Source organism: Gorilla gorilla, chromosome 12 (assembly GCF_029281585.2).
Source record: "Gorilla gorilla gorilla isolate KB3781 chromosome 12, NHGRI_mGorGor1-v2.1_pri, whole genome shotgun sequence".
In the NCBI taxonomy this organism is placed as follows: Eukaryota; Metazoa; Chordata; class Mammalia; order Primates; family Hominidae; genus Gorilla; species Gorilla gorilla.
The window spans coordinates 86,907,706-86,924,266 of NC_073236.2; the positions used below are offsets into that span (position 1 = coordinate 86,907,706).

The following is a 16,561-nucleotide window of genomic DNA, read 5'->3' on the forward strand; positions in this document are numbered from 1 at the left end:
CCAGATTATCCTCTGCAAGTGAAAGAAAGATGATGTGAGAGTTTACTCTCCTTACATTCATGTGGTAATGTAGGGGTCCAATCACAAGATCTATAGACCTACCTTCTAAAAAATGTGTAAACAAAGTTGAACCAATAAAATCAATAAAAATATTACAGAATATATGAATAAAAACATGCATTATTTATCTTTCTGTGCCTGGTTTGTTTCATTTAATATAATGTCCTACAATCTCAAAAAGATGATCTCATAGAAGTAGAGAGTAGAATAGTGGTTGCTAAAGGCTAAAGAGGGTAGGGGAATGGGGAGGATAGGGAGAAGTTGGTCGACAGATACGAAATTATAGCTACATAGGAAGAATAAATTCTAGATAGAAAGAATATAGCACTGTGGGGTGACTATAGTAGCAATAATTTATTGTATATTTTTGAGTGTCTGTAGGGTAGCATTTTGAATGTTCCAAGCACAAATAGGTGATGAAGATGCTAACTTACCCTGATTTGATCATACACATCGTATACAAGTACCAAAATATTATGCACCCCATAAATATGTACAATTATTATGTGCCAATTAAAAATTAAAGCAAATAAACAAACACAAGTATACAACAAAAGAAAATAGCACTAGCTTGAAGAATTCTAAAGGAAACAAAGGCCTTAGAGTACAAGCGCTGAACTTTGAAAACAATCACAGAAATCGGAAGACTTATTGAGACACTTGTATGGAACTCTGATCAGAAAACAAGGCATGGAGGTTAAAATAAGGCATAAATAACCATAAGGAAAGAAAATATTAAGAAGAAAACGTTTACAATAGAATGAAATGAAAAGTAATAGGCAAAATAGAAAAGAAAGTAGAATAATGAATAGCATTAATTATTCTACTTCCTTGTTCTACTTGCCACACTTTCAGAGATAAACTAAAACCAGGTAACCATTGGGTACAAAGTAGAGGAATTGGAAGAGTTGGAACTTTCTGTTTGGTAAAAGCCTATAGTACATGCCCTGATTCTCTGTCCTGAGCAATGGTAATGCATTAGCGTTAGCATTTTCTATGGTAAGATGGTGAGTTTATGGGTTTTAGAATGTACCTTGAATAATTTCCCAAAACCTAGTGTGACTTTGATAGCCCAGTATGGAATCTTCTCCTATTCACTAATAATGAGAAATATTCTGAATATCACTTTTTAATGAGCACTGGAGATAACCATAATACAAATTAGTTATCATTCTTAACCATTTATCAACACAATTCAGGTGGAATTTCTTCCTATATTTGATAATCATTTAAAACAATGACCAGAGATATTCTGTCTCACCCCCCAAAAGTCTAAACTATTTACACAATAGGATCATAAAAATGAAAAATTGTGTCTATTTTGTCATAAAATGGATAAATTCAATAATGCCCTTTCATGAAGTAAAATTGCATAAACATATATATTGAACATTTTTATTACCAAGGAATACAAATATAGTTTTATCCATCTTTATGCCACAGTTTTCTGATCTATTAACATTTATAATAATTTAATTAGTTTATAAAGCATTTAGAATAGTGGCTGCACAAGTTGAGTATTCAATAAGTAATATAAATTAATACAAATTATAATATTGGAACAATCCAAGTGATTTCAGATTTAAGATGTTATCAGTAAGCCTTTTTAAACGTTCTCCTTCACCTGTGAATGCTTCTTTGCTAATTATGTATACGTTAATATATCTAATACAAGATAACGCATTTAACAAATTTGGTAAAAAATACAGGAAACAAAAAATATGGCAATATATACCAAAATGTTACCTGATATTATTGTGTAGATGGAGATTTGGGATACTTTTTGTGCTGTTTAATTTCTGCATTTTTCTGAATGTTGTACAATAAGCATGCTATACATTAACTTTACTTTCAGAAATTATATCTTATTTGTAATTACCAGTATATGCCTCTTAATTCTCTAATAATGTAAAAACAATTGTATAACAAGAAACTACAGAGAAATCACTAATATGACTATGCAGTGAGTATTCAGGTATGTTTCTTTCTACTTCTTTTCCAGGTTTTCTCATAATAGTATGTCATATTTTTAAAATAAAGTATTTAAATATACTATATAGGCCAGTATGAAATATCTCTTCCATTCAATCATTCTTACTTTCTCCAACTTAAAATTCTCTGTCCCTCTTTTAAACTCTGATAATTACTTCCACTTCTGTTGGTTATTCATGGTTTTCTGTCTTTCATTATATTTATTTGTGTAACTTTTGTGTTAGAATGTCATTTCAATGGGTTGTATGCAATTCCATATTATTCTTAATTCAAACGGGCATAACTATGATAGATAGATTCAACATATTATTCTTGTACTAAAAACTTTGTGACATTTATGTTAGCTAAAAGTACCATTATTTTTAACCTCCTATGAGTATCCATGAAGACATACATTTTTCACAGAGGGAATCTAAAAAGTTACATAATAGTATGAAATTTCCTCAGAAATGAAATGTTAAACGATACAGAGCATCTACTGAATTAATATAAACACTGACTTAGTAATAAGGAGATCTATGTTTTATTTCTTGTTTTAACCTCTAAAGAGTTTAGCTATTTTCCGAAGCACTGGTGATCATTTCTGGGGAAGTAAGGTTTCAGATTGGAGCAATGATCTATAAGTTTTCCATGCATCAAATTACAGTATATTCTCTCTTTGTTTTGTGGGGGGGATGTAGTCTAGTTTCTTTCACTCCATGTTGTTGCATGTTTCAGTAGTTTACTGCTTTATACTGCTGAGTCAATTTCATTGTATGAGTATACTAAATTTGTCCATTCCACTTATTAATGGACATTTATGTTGTTTCCAGCTTGGAGTATTGCAAATATGGCTGCCAAAAACTTTCATGTACATACAGTTTCATTCTTTTGGGTAAATACCTAAAAGCATAATGACTGGATCATTAGATAGGTATATATTTAGTTTATTAAGAACCTGTCCAACAGGTTTTAAAGTGGCTGTACTGTTTTACATTTTCACTAGCAGTGTATAGCGCTGATAGATCTTTCACATCCACACAAACCTTCTTTGGTCAATATTTAGAGTTAGCCATACTAATAGGTGTGTCGCACTATCTCACTGTGGTTTTAATTTATATCTCCTTAATAATTAATATTGTTGAGCATCTTATGTGCTTTTTGCTGTTTATCTTTTTTGCTGAAATGTCTATTCAAATATTTTGCTCAGTTGAAAAATGACTTATTTTCTTGTTATCAGATTTTGAGAGTGATTTAGATACTCTGAATATGAATCCTTTGTCAGATATGTGATTCGTAAAAATTTTCTTCTCCCTTTCTAAGGATTGTCACTTCATTCTTTCAATAGTTTCTTTCAGAGATTCTTTTATTTAAGTTTTATAAAGTCAAATTTATCATATTTTTTATTTTGTGTATTATACGTAAGAAATATTTTTCTAACCCAAGGTCACAAATATTTATGCCTATGTTTTCTTGAAATTTCAAACAATAATTGTAGATTTGTCTTTTTTCCCTTGCAGTTCTATCAGATTTTGCTTCAAAAATTTTGGACCTTTGTTACTAGGTACATAAACATCTGAGGTAGTTATATTAAGTTGTGCCTTTTTTTTTTGAAAAAATCAAATCTGATAATCTCTGCCTTTTAATTGGAATTTTAAATCTATTACATTTAATGTTATTATTTAAAATTAAAATTTATCTTGCAATTAATATTATATTTGTTTTATTCGTTCTTGCCTTACATTTTCTCCTTTTTTTTGCCTTCTTTGAATTACTTATAAGATTATGGTTATTCCTTCTTATCTCCTCTAATAGCTTTTTAGCTTCAATCAATTATTTTGTTATTTTTGATTATTGCTTTTATGTTTACAGTGTACATATGTAATAATATAGTCTACCTTAAAGTGACATACAAATTCACATGTAGTATAAGAACCTTGTAATAATATACTTCCCTTTCTCCCCTCTGGGCCTGTATGTTATTATTATACATTTTATTTCTGCACATAGTATAAAGTCCACACTACATTGTTATAATTTGTTTAAACAATCTGTTATCCTTTAAAGAGATTTCAATAGCGAGAAAAAATCACATGCATTTGCCTACCCAGTTACCATTTCCAATACTCTATTCTCGGTGCAGACCCAAAGTTCCATCTGGTATGATCTTTCTTTCATCTTAAGGGTTTCTTGTAAGATTTCTTCAATCTTATGCTGACAAATTCTTTTACCTTTTATATTTCTAAAAAAGTCTTCTTTCACCTTCATTTCAAAAAATAATTTTGTTGGGTATATAATTCTATGTTGCTGAGTTTTTTTCTTTCAGTGCTTTAAGATATTACTCTACTGTATTCTCATTTGCATTGTTTCTGTTGATAAATATATGGTCAATGCTAATGTTTAACAAGCTTCTTGGATCTGTGGGCTTATAATTTTCATAAATTTTGAAATTTTATTTTTTCAAATATTTTTCATTTCCCCTTCCCTCTATTATCTTCATCAAGAACTACAATTACACATACATTAGACTGCTTCAATTTGTTTCACAGCTCTCTAGTGTTGTCTTTAAGTCTTCCTTCTCTCTGTTTTATTTTCGAAAGTTTTTATTGCTGTCTTTTCAAGTGCGTTATTCTAATGTCTGATATATTATTTATCTCAATCAGTGTATCTTTCAACTAGACATTTCATTTTTCATCTCTGGAAGTTAAATTTTGTTCTGTTTTTATATTATTCTTGCCTTTATAAAACATTTCTATCATTTTCTCCAGTTTTTTGAATATAAAGAATATAGTTACAAGAGTTTTCATATCCTTGTCTGCTAATTGTACAATATTTATGAGTTCCATATTGGCTTCATTTGATGAATTTTTCTCCTCACTGTTGGTTGTAGTTTTCTAATCCTTTGAATATCTAATAATTTTTGATATGACACCAAAATCTTAATTTTATATTTTTGGGTGCTGAATATTTTTGTATTCCTGTGAGTAGTCTATAGCTTTTTTCTGAGATGTGGCTAAGTTACTTGGAAACAGTTTTATCATTTCGGGATGAAACAAAAGGATAAGCAGTAAGGATAAAACCAAATAAACGAGCAAAAACAAGATTGAAGATAAATATGGTCTCTGTTGCTCCACCATTATTGAAAGTGAAGTTCCATCATAAACTTTTAATGTTTTTTCCCAGTTATTCTTTTTGTTATTTTTTAGTTTTTTTTATTATACTTTAAGTTCTGGGATACACGCACAGAATGTGCAGGTTTATTATATAGGTATACACGTGTCATGGTGTTTTGCTGCATCCATCAACCTGTCATCTGCATTAGGTATTTCTCCTAATGCTATCCCTCCCCTACCCCCCACCGCCAACAGGCCCTGGTGTGTGATGTTCCCCTCTCTGTGTCCATGTCTTCTCATTGTTCAACTCCCACTTATGAGTGAGAACCTGTGGTGTTCAGTTTTCTGTTCCTGTGTTAGTTTTCTGAGAATGATGGTTTCCAGTTTCATCCATGTCTCTGCAAAGGACATGAACTCATCCTTTTTTATGGCTGCATAGTATTCCATGGTGTATATGTGCCACATTTTCTTTATCCAGTCTATCATTGATGGGCATTTGGGTTGGTTCCAAGTCTTTGCTATGGTGAATAGTGCTGCAGTAAACATACGTGTGCATGTGTTTTTATAGTAGAATGATTTATAATCCTTTGGGTGTATACTGAGTAATGAGATTATTGGGTCAAATGGTATCTCTGGTTCTAGATCCTTGAGGAATCGCCACACCATCTTCCACAATGGATGAATTAATTTACACTCCCTCCAACAGTGTAAAAGCATTCCTATTTCTCCACATCCTCTCTAGCATGTGTTGTTACCTGACTTTTTAATGATCGCTATTCTAACTGGCATGACATGGTATCTCATTGTGGTTTTGATTTTCATTTCTCTGATGACCAGTGATGATGAGCTTTTTTTTCATATGTTTTTTGGCCACATAAATGTCCTCTTTTGCGAAGTGTTCGTTTATGTCCTTTGTCCACTTTTTGATGGGGTTGTTTGTTTTTTGGACACAAACAAATGGAAAAACATTCCATGCTCATGGATAGGAACAATCAATATCATGAAAAAGGCCATGCTGCCCAAAGTGATTTATAGATTCAATGCTATCCCCATCAAGCTAACACTGACTTTCTTCACAGAATTAGAAAAAACTACTTTAAATTTCATATGGAACCAAAAAAGAGTCAATAGAGCCAAGACAATTCTAAGCAAAAAGAACAAAGCTGGAGGCATTATGCTACCTGACTTCAAACTATACTACAAGGCTGCAGTAACCAAAACAGCATGATTCTGGTACCAAAACAGGTATATAGACCAATGGAACAGAGCAGAGGCCTCAGAAATAATGCCACACATCTACAACCATCTGATCTTTGACAAACCTGACAAAAACAAGCAATGGGGAAAGGATTCTCTAATAAATGGTGTTGGGAAAACTGGCTGGTCATATGCAGAAAACTGAAACTGGACCCCTTCCTTACACCTTATATAAAAATTAACTCAAGATGGATTAAAGACTTAAGTGTAAGGCCTAAGACCATAAAAATGCTAGAAGAAAACCTGGGCAATACCATTCAGGACATAGGCATGGGTGAAGACTTCATGACTGAAATACCAAAAGCAGTGGCAACAAAAGCTAGAATTGACAGATGACATCTAATTAAACTAAAGAGATTCTTCACAGCAAAAGAAACTATCATCAGAGCGAAAAGGCGACCTACAGAATGGGAGAAAATCTTTGCAATCTATCCACCTGACAAAGGGCTAATGTCCAGAATCTAGAAGGAACATAAGCAAATTTATCAGAAAAAAAAAAACAACTCCAGTTATTCTTAGTAATGATCGTTTTATAAATGCTTGTTAATAATCAAAATACATAAATACTTAAGTGATTCTAAAGGTCACCTTTAAGTCACTTTCATCAAACTACAAGTTTAAACTGGGAGTAACAAGTGCTACTAATCTTCTACATTTTATGTTTCCACTTATTTGTTTTGTTTTCTTCTTATTGCTTATTCTTTTGTTTCATTTTTCTAAACTTTTCGCTTCATATTAATTAATTTGTGTTTCCCAGAGAATTTTTAGTTCTAATTCTGCAAGAATTAGTTACGTGGGATGTCAAATATTAGAAAGAAAGAAAGAAAGAAAGAAGGAAGGAAGGAAGGAAAGAAAGAAAGAAAGAAGAAAGAAAGGGGATAAAGAGAAGAAAGGGGAAGTAGAAGGAGGCTGGATATTTTTAAACTACAATGTAGAAGACATTTTCAGGGAGACAGAGACAAACAGGACAGATTATTCTTAAGTTGTGACAATGTAGCTGTGGAGACAATGCAGATATGCCTATTTTAATAACACTTTAAGTTAAACATTTAAAAGATAATAATAACTCCCTATGTCCGTTTACAATTCATTAATTGTGATAGTACATAGCAATTTATTTTTTCTACATTCTGAAACAAAACGAAAAGTCTGTGTGTAAGCCTGTGTGAAGGCTATTTAGTACCAAATAAAAGCCAATTTGTATATTACATTAGAATTTTTGAGTCAACCAAAATATTTCCAAATACAAAATGTGACTGTATATGACAAGTGTTAAGTGACAAAGTTCTCTTTTCATACTTAACAGATTTTTCAATTAAGGCTGCCAGAATGTTTTTTATGTGAATTAATCAATTACATAAACACTGGATATTTTAAAACTACAATGTATAAGACATTTTCAGGGAGACAAAGACAAACAGGACAGATTATTCTCAAGTTGTGACAATGTAGCTGTGGAGACACAATGCAGATATGACTATTTTAATAACATTTTAAGGTAAACATTTAAAAGATAATAATAATAAAGTAATCCAAAGTAGTACATGAAAAGTATCCAAAGGAGCACAACATTACATAAATCATAACAGTTAACAAATACTATGATCACTGAACACTTATTAGTTTGGAATTTCTTGGAAGAGACTTGAGGTTTATGTCAGTGGGCTCATTAGTTAAAAGACAGGGAAGTGCACTCTGGCCAGAGGTTATCTCTGTGAGGTAAGTCAGTAGTCAAAAACCACCAGGCCTGTTTGTTGATGAAGGAGCGGACTAACCCAGATGGACTCCCTAGTTTATATTGAGAAATAGTAGGAAACAAGACAGACATGAGAGTTTAGGGGTCTGACAACGTGGGAACTTAAATGTTAGACTCATAATGACTTAGTTTTGAAGGTTGATGGCATGATTAATTGCATAGGGCAGAAATATAACTTCATGGACCAGATAAATCGTGTTTAGAGGAAGAAGCACAGTATATTTAGGTTAGTGGATATTTGGCATCTGCGGTGTTCAGAATTCATTCATTCATTCATTCATTCATCTGTTCGACATGATCTCAGGCATGTGCTGGTTTCTGAAGATACAATGGTTATTAAGACAGCAAATGATATGAAACATACACTTGAAAATTGAAATGGTAACTGATTTAAAGGAAGAAAAAAGGGAACTTCACTAGAGAGTAATATGACCAAAGAGGATACATTTTTAGGTACAGTGATCCAAGAAAAAGAAGTCCAAGTGGTGATATTTTAAAATGAGACTTGAAGAGAAAGAATCAAGCATGAAAAGAGCACAGGCAGAGCTAACAATGCCTATGAAGGATGAAAGGAGTTTGGCAAGTTTGGTGAGCTTTTGTGTGCAGTGTGGAGATGAGGTTAAAGAGCAAAAGCAGAAGGGCGAATCATGCAGTACATTTTATAATCCTTAGAAATAGGCTGGGTTAAATTTTAAATGCAATGGGGAGTGATTCAAAGGTTTTGTGCAGGGCAAGGCAGTAACATGATCTGGATTATAAAAGGCATGTGGAAAGCCTTGTTAAGGAGTCCTCACTGTCCAAATAACATCAGTAACCTAGTCCTGTTGAAGAGATATTTTTATCTTTTTCATGTGAGGTTTTATAAAAAATCATCTTGGCATGGAATTAGTTTAAAGTCTGGAATGTAGCTGAACCTATAGTTGGATGTTAAATTGCCCCAGCTGTGGAGTTCCACAGGCCAGAAAGCCAGGCTTATTGTGAGATTAGCCCATGAAGAACAGGGAAGTGTCAGGATTCAAGTACTAAGTTCGTTCCTTCCAGCAGCTGTTAGCTAGACAGACAGGAGCAGGGAGAGACTAGAAGCAGAGACCTTTTAGAATAGGCACCATGGCACCAACCTATTTCCTAAGAAATTGGAAAATAAAATTGTGCAAAGTTAAGTGTCTAGTATGTATCCATTTTTAAATGGATTAAAAAATTACATTAGGTCTTACTGGAGAATCAATTTGAAGGGGATAAGAAACATAAAAGACTACCCTCAGCTGGAAGAATTTGGATCCCTTAGAGCTTTCCTAGGGTTTAGAGTCCTATCTCATTTGAAAAGTCTGTCTTGAGAAAAATCTCTTATTATGACTCCAGAAAATTAATCTTCCTAATATCAAACCTATTATAATTTGTTGTATAAAGTTTGATGCAGCTGTCTCCCACACATAAACACAAACCTTTAATCATCTTTTATTCTTACCACATTTGTTTCTTAGAACATGTATTGCCAAACCATTTTCAACAGCATATATATAACATTAAAAATATTTTCTAAAATAGTGTGGCATTAGCATATTTATCTTTATGAATTGTCACAATTGGTGGAGGGAGTGCAATTCTTTGTGTAGATCAGATGTGTTTCTCTGGGTACCTATCATTTGTATCCAGGGGAGTAATTGTTCCAAATGGAGATCAAAGGCAGCCTTAAAGGGAAAATTGACTTACAAGAGGATAGCTATTCCAATAAAGATTTAAAGCTGAGAAAGGCATACAGTGGTGACTGGGGGAGGCATGCGAGCTCAGGATGTCTGTGAACCTTGGGGACCAATATCTGGAAGAGCTGCTATCTTCTTTCCTGATTGGTCTCTAAGATACTGTTCTATTGAGTTACAGTAGGTACTAGCAGGTGCCATTTGCTTAATTCATAGACTGAATTAAAATCCGATGGTAAGCCAAATAGTAGAGAATTTGTGAAATTTCATGTTGGTAAAAATTGTGGTATTTCAAATAAAGGCTGAAAAGCTTGATGTTTTAAATAACATTTTAGATGACTGGTCCTTCAACATGTGTGTATAATAGGGAAAATAGTTTTCACTTTAATAAATTAAGAGAATTGTGGGAGTAGAAGTATAGAGAATAGGTAGAAAAAGCTAGCTTTTAAAAAACTTTTATTTTAGGTTCTGGGGTACATGTGCAAGGTTTTATATAGGTGAACTTATGTCACGGGGGTTTGGTGTACATATTATTTCATCACCCAGGTATTAAGGATAGTATCTAACAGGTGTTTTTTTTTTCTGATCTCCGTCCTCCCAACCCCCCACCCCCAAGGAGGCCACAGTGTCCATTGTTGCCCTCTTTTTGTCCATGAGTCCTCACAGTGTAGTTCTGACTTATAAGTAAGAACATGTGGTATTAGGTCTTCTGTTCCTTCATTAGTTTGTTTAGGATAATGGCCTCTAGCTCTACCCATGTCCCTGCAAAGGACATGATCTTTCTTTTTTATGGCTGCATAGTATTCCATGGTGTATATGTACCACATATTCTTTATCCAGTCTATAAGTGATGGATATTTAGTCTGATTCAATGTATTTGGTATTGTGAATAGTGCTGCCATTAACATATGCATGCATATGTTATATATTTTGGTAGAATTATTTATTTTTCTTTAGTATATACCCAATAATGGGATTGCTTGGTCAAATAATTGTTCTGCTTTTAGTTCTTTTCTGCATACCACTTTCCAGAATGGCTGAACTAATTTACACTGCCACCAACAGTGTATAAGCATTCTCTTTTCTCCATAACCTCACCAGCATCTGTTATTTTTCTGACTTTTTAGTGATAGCCATTCTGACTTCTGTGAGATGATATCTTATTGTGGTTTTGGTTTGAATTTCTGTAATGATTAGTGATGCTAAGCGTTTTTTATATGCTTGTTGGCTGCATGTATGTCTTCTTTAGAAAAGTACCTTTTCATGTCCTTTGACCACTTTTTAATGAGGTTGTTTTATTTTTTCTTATAAATTTGCTTAAATTCCTTATAAACTCTGGATACTAGACCTTTGTTGGGTGCATAGTTTGCAAATATTTTTTGCCCATTCTGTAGGTTGTTTACTCTGTTGATAGTTTCTGTTGCAGTGCAAAAGCTGTTTAGTTTAATTGGATCCCGTTTGTCAATTTTTGCTTTTGTTGCAATTGCTTTTGGCGTCTTCATCATGACATCTTTATCAGGTCCTGTGTACAGAATGGTATTCCCTAGGTTATCTTCCAAAGTTTTTGTAGTTTTAGGTTTTACATTTAAATCATTAATTCATCTTGAGTTTATTTTTGTGTATGGTATAAGGAAGGGGTCCAGTTTCAGTCTTCTGCATATGGCTAGTCAGTTATCCCAGCATGATTTATTGAATAGGTAGTCCTTTCACCATTGCTTGTTTTTGTCAGCTTTGTAAAAGATCAGTTTGTTGTAGGTATGTGGGATTACTTCTTGGCTGTGTATTCTGGTCTATTGGTCTATGCATCTGTTTTTGTACCAGTACCATACTGTCTTGGTTACTGTAGCCCTGTAGCATAGTTTCAAGTTGAGGAACATGATCCTGCCAGCTTTGTTCTTTTTGCTTAGTGTTGCATTGATTAGTCAGGATCCTTTTTGGTTCCATATTTTAATTTTTTTTTCTGTTTTTGGTAGTTCGATAGGAATAGCATGGAATCTGCAAATTGCTTTGGGCAGTATGGCCATTTTAACTATATTGATTTTTCTTAATCATGAGCATAGAATGTCTTTCCATTTATTTATGTCTTCTCTGATTTCTTTAAGCAGCATTTTATAACTTTCATCGTGGAGATCTGTCACCTCCCTGGTTAACTGTATTCCTAGGTATTTCATTCTTTTTGTGGCAATTATGAATGGAATTGCATTCCTGATTTTGGTTTTAGCTTGGTTGTTTTTGGCATATAGGAATGCTACTGGTTTTTGTACATTGATTTTGTATCCTGAAACTTTGCTGAAGTTGTGTATCAGTTAAAGGAGCTTCTGGGCAGAGGCTGTGGGGTTTTCTAGATATAGAATCATGTTGTCTGCAAACAGGGATACTTTGATTTCTTCTCTTTTTATTTGGATGCCTTTTCTTTCTTTCTCTTTCCTGATTGTTCTGGTCAGAACTTCCAATACTATGTCGAACAGGAGTGGTGAGAGAGGGCATCCTTGTCTTGTGCCAGTTTTCAAAGAACACTTTCAGCTTTTGTCTGTTCAGTATGATGCTGGCCATGGGTTTGTCATAGATAGCTCTTATTGATTTGAGGTATATTCCTTGATTGCCTGGCTTATTGAACACTTTTAACATGAAGGGATATTTAATTTTATCAAAAGCCTTTTCTGCATCTATTGGGATGGTCATGTGTTTTTTGTTTTTAGTTCTGTTTATGTGATGAATCACATTTATTGATTTGTGTATGTTGAACCAACCTTGCATGCCAGGGATAAAGCCTACTTTATTGTGGTGGATTAGCTTTTTGATGTGCTGCTAGATTTGCTTTGCCAGTATTTTGCTAAGGATTATTACATCGATGTTCATCAAGGATATTGGCCTGACATTTTTTGTTGTTGTTGCGTCTCTGTGAGGTTTTGGTATCAGGATAATGCTGGCCTCATAGAATGAGTTGGGAAGGAGTGCCCCCTCCTTAATTTTTTGAAATAGTTTCAGTAGGGATGGTATTCATTCTTCATTATATATCTGGTGTAATTCAGCTGTGAATCCATCTGGTCTTGGGCTTTTTTGGTTGGTAAGCTGAAAAAGCTAGCTTTTTAAAAGTTCATTATGTCACAGATTATCAACTAGCTTGCTTCAAGCTGGCCCCATTAATACTGGTTGTCAATCAATGTGAAAGCCACTTAGTCTCCCTTGGAATATCACAGACTGGCCAGAGAGGGTCATCCAGATGCCCATGATAGGACTGTTAAGTCATTCCTTTATCTTTCCAACCCTCCTTCATAGCTAGTTAGAAATCAAATTTTCATAATTTCAGTTGGACTCCTGCTGTGGCTGGTGGTTTCATATATGTTCTCATGAGATCCTTATCTTGCTTTTCTTACTGTCAATATTATTTCAATTACAATGGTACCAATATATGATATATTAGCACCGAAGTCTAAGGTAATCCTACATTGTAATACCACTAAGACTGATTTGTTTGTTTTATAATTCCTGTGCTACATGGACTGTGATCGCCAAGGCAAAGCATGACAGATACCATAAATAATACCTGCTGCTCAGCATACCTATTTATTTGTAATTTTTGTTATGGGAATTTTTTAACATATGCAGAAGTAGATAAAATAGTATAATAAATCCAATATACCCATCAGTCAGCTTGAACTAGGTTAATATATAAATAACATTGTTTCTATTTCTGCTTTGCATTTATTGTTGTGGCTCCCTATTTTTAGTATTTTGCATCTTTAACCTGTACTACTAGCTGATTCATAGTCAAAAATATTTTTCCTCCATTATATTCAATTAGTGAGCAAATTGCTTATTGAAAGCTTATGGTTTGATATATGCATTTTCACTGCTAAAATTAAGAAAATGAAAGATTCTCCTCCTACAAGTTACTAGGTAAACATCTTTCTTTCTTTCCATCATTCACTTACTCTATGACTAATTTATTTGATCACTCAGTTTTAATGAGCTTCTTGTATATTGAATATTCAAAGACAAAAATCAATCTTAAAGCAGTTTGCAGTTCATAGGGGAGACAACTATGTATTGGAGTATTTTCTGGGGAAAGAATAATTAATATTTAGCTGCAAAGCCAAGGTTATGATTTTCATCTCTTGGCACTGCATTTGCTGGAACATTGTCATTTGTGACTTTTCCATTTCTAACAAATGGTTGATATAGTTCACATTTAAATCTTTTTTTATGACAACAAGACAATTTATGACTATAATGCAAGTCTTTTATTTTTCCTAATAAAACTCCAGTCTTACAACAGTAAGCACAATATAATCAACATGATTAGCATTAAAAAAGCATTTTTAATAGACAAATATGTTGAGTGAATAAATGAATTAATAGGTAAGTCAGTATGACACAGGATTTTTCTTGGTCATTTTGCCAGCCAGGGACCTCTGGCTGGCAATGCCCCTGCCTGGGTCTTGCTTGGGCACGCTACCTGCTGCAGGAGGTGCCCCACCCACTTGGTTCATCCAGGCTGAGTCTGGCTTGTGCACTGGCCCAACCTCCATTTGGGCCAGGTGTGCCCCAGCTCACCTGTGTTATAGTTAGTACCTGTGTTTGGCAGTTCCTGAGCTCTTGTCCCACATCCAAGAAGAATGAGGCTGTGCAGAAAAATGGAGAGTGAGGAGGGTAGATAAGAACTTTATTGGGTGATGGAACAGCTCTCAGCAGAAAAGGGACCTAGGGGCAGACTTTCAGCTCCACATTAGGGTGGTTTCTCCTCTCATTGTGGCTGAGTCTGGGACTTCTATGGGCTCAGAACTGGAGAGTGCATGCTGATTGGTTTGTGAGTATGCAAAGAAAGGCTAAAGCAAAGGCACCACTCAAAGGCAGGCAACAACAGTGTAGAAAACCAGTTAGTAAAGAGTAGATAGATGTAAAATAGGCGAAGGATGGGGATCAGTCAGAGTAAAGAATGCCAAATGGGAAGAGAGTTCTCAGTCTGGTTTGTGGATTTACCCGGGACTTGTATCTAGGCTTTAAAGTATCTTCAGCTTGAAGGTGGGATTTTGCTGGGGACCTGCCCCTATCTGCCTAGACATTTGTTTGCCTCCTGCCACTATCAGTTATAGAATAGGACAGTAAAATAATTATAAATGTTTAGATTTTCATTTGAAATACATGTCAGTAGTAGAATTACATGGAGATATGATCTATCCAATGGGGAAATTCTTAGAATCAGAACACTGGGAATTCTTAGAATCAGAGCTGATAGCAATCATTCGTTCAAATCCTATCTTTCTAAAGATGAAAACTTAAAAAAAAAGGCCCAGTGACAAGTCTTCTTGTATTTTACACAGTATAGGTATTGTATTCACACAGTCTTTTTACATGATTTCTTGACAAGTGTTCCTTCTTTATACAACACTAAAAAATCTTGTAATTTGATTTAGTTATAAATGATGAAACAAAATGACTACAACTGGAAAAAACATATTCCTGCATATAGGCTTTCTGCAGTTATATCCACTTATACCGCATGATCTGAATAAATGTTTCCACAGAATGGAATTCTAAAACATTTTTATCTTGCTGTTCTGTGTACTAATAGTTCTGTTTATAGGACTGGCTCAATTATTATTAAATCCCTAAATTTTACATCTTTGGTGACATAATGTCATCTTGTTCTCAGCTGCAGCACTGGAGTCACAGTAATTGACCTAATAAGAGAAATAAAAGTAATTATAATTTCAAGGATCATTTAGGTGTCGTTAAATGACAAAGGGTCAAGATGTAATTTCCTCCCTTGGCAGGATTAACAATAATGGAGCTGCAGTACCTTTGGCACTGGGAGACGGTTAACACAACAAAGATGGCCATTATATCTTCATCTAAGTTTTAGCCTTAAAGACATTGTAGTAGACCTTCCTCTTTAACGGCTTGTTCACACATTCTATTCACAACTAATTTCTTTGTCCCTTGTCTTTGTCCCCTGAGAAGGAGGTTTGGCCACAGAACATTCAGCACCACAGATGCCATATAAGGACATTTCTCCTTGGAAGTCTCTGAGTGGATGTCAATTTGTGAATAGCACCCCCAAAATTATGTCTGTTTTATGTTCCTTAATTTTCCCACAGAGGCCTAAAACTCAGCCAGCAGTAATTATGCCAGGCCTAAAAAATGCAGCCTGCAGGGGTCATCACCACTGTGATATAGAACAGAGGAGAAGGAGAGCAAGAAATAGATCTCAGAACAAACAGGCCACAGAGAAGTACATGTGGTGCTACCTGAATGCCTACAAATCAAAATGAAGGGAGTACTTAGGAAAGAAAACCTGCTCAGATCAACGGGGTATTCAGACTGCTGAGGATCTCATCAGAAGATTCTCTAATAACACATGTCATGAAACCCAGCATTAATTTTTGTGTTTTTGTATTTTACAGGTGTTTATTGGAGCTCTTTTCCTAGAACTGATAATTGGATTCATGGTATTCTGGAGAACAAGGTATTTATGTGATTTAATGATAGAGAATAGTCCTCTGGCATAATTTCTTGGTAAACCTGTGATGATTTCAAAAGTTCCTCTAGTTATTTCTGTGAAATCCCTCTCCTGAGTGGCATTTGGAAAATCCTTTTTGGAATAAATGAATATCATGCTGGACATGCACAAAGTTGTAAATGGGAAATATCATGGATGCTGCTCAATGTGAACCCTTCCTTTGTGCATGAGGGAGCTGAGGATC

At 34.3% G+C, this 16,561-nt stretch overlaps 1 long non-coding RNA gene across 1 annotated transcript in view; it reads left to right on the forward strand.

Moving 5' to 3' along the window:
• LOC134756713 (uncharacterized) overlaps positions 1-16,561 on the forward strand; it is a 204,651-nt gene that overhangs the window by 20,800 nt on the left and 167,290 nt on the right. The window contains exons 2-3 of the long non-coding RNA XR_010129805.1: positions 3,552-3,612; positions 16,262-16,323. This is a non-coding gene — a long non-coding RNA (uncharacterized lncRNA). The remainder of the gene's footprint in view (positions 1-3,551; positions 3,613-16,261; positions 16,324-16,561) is intronic.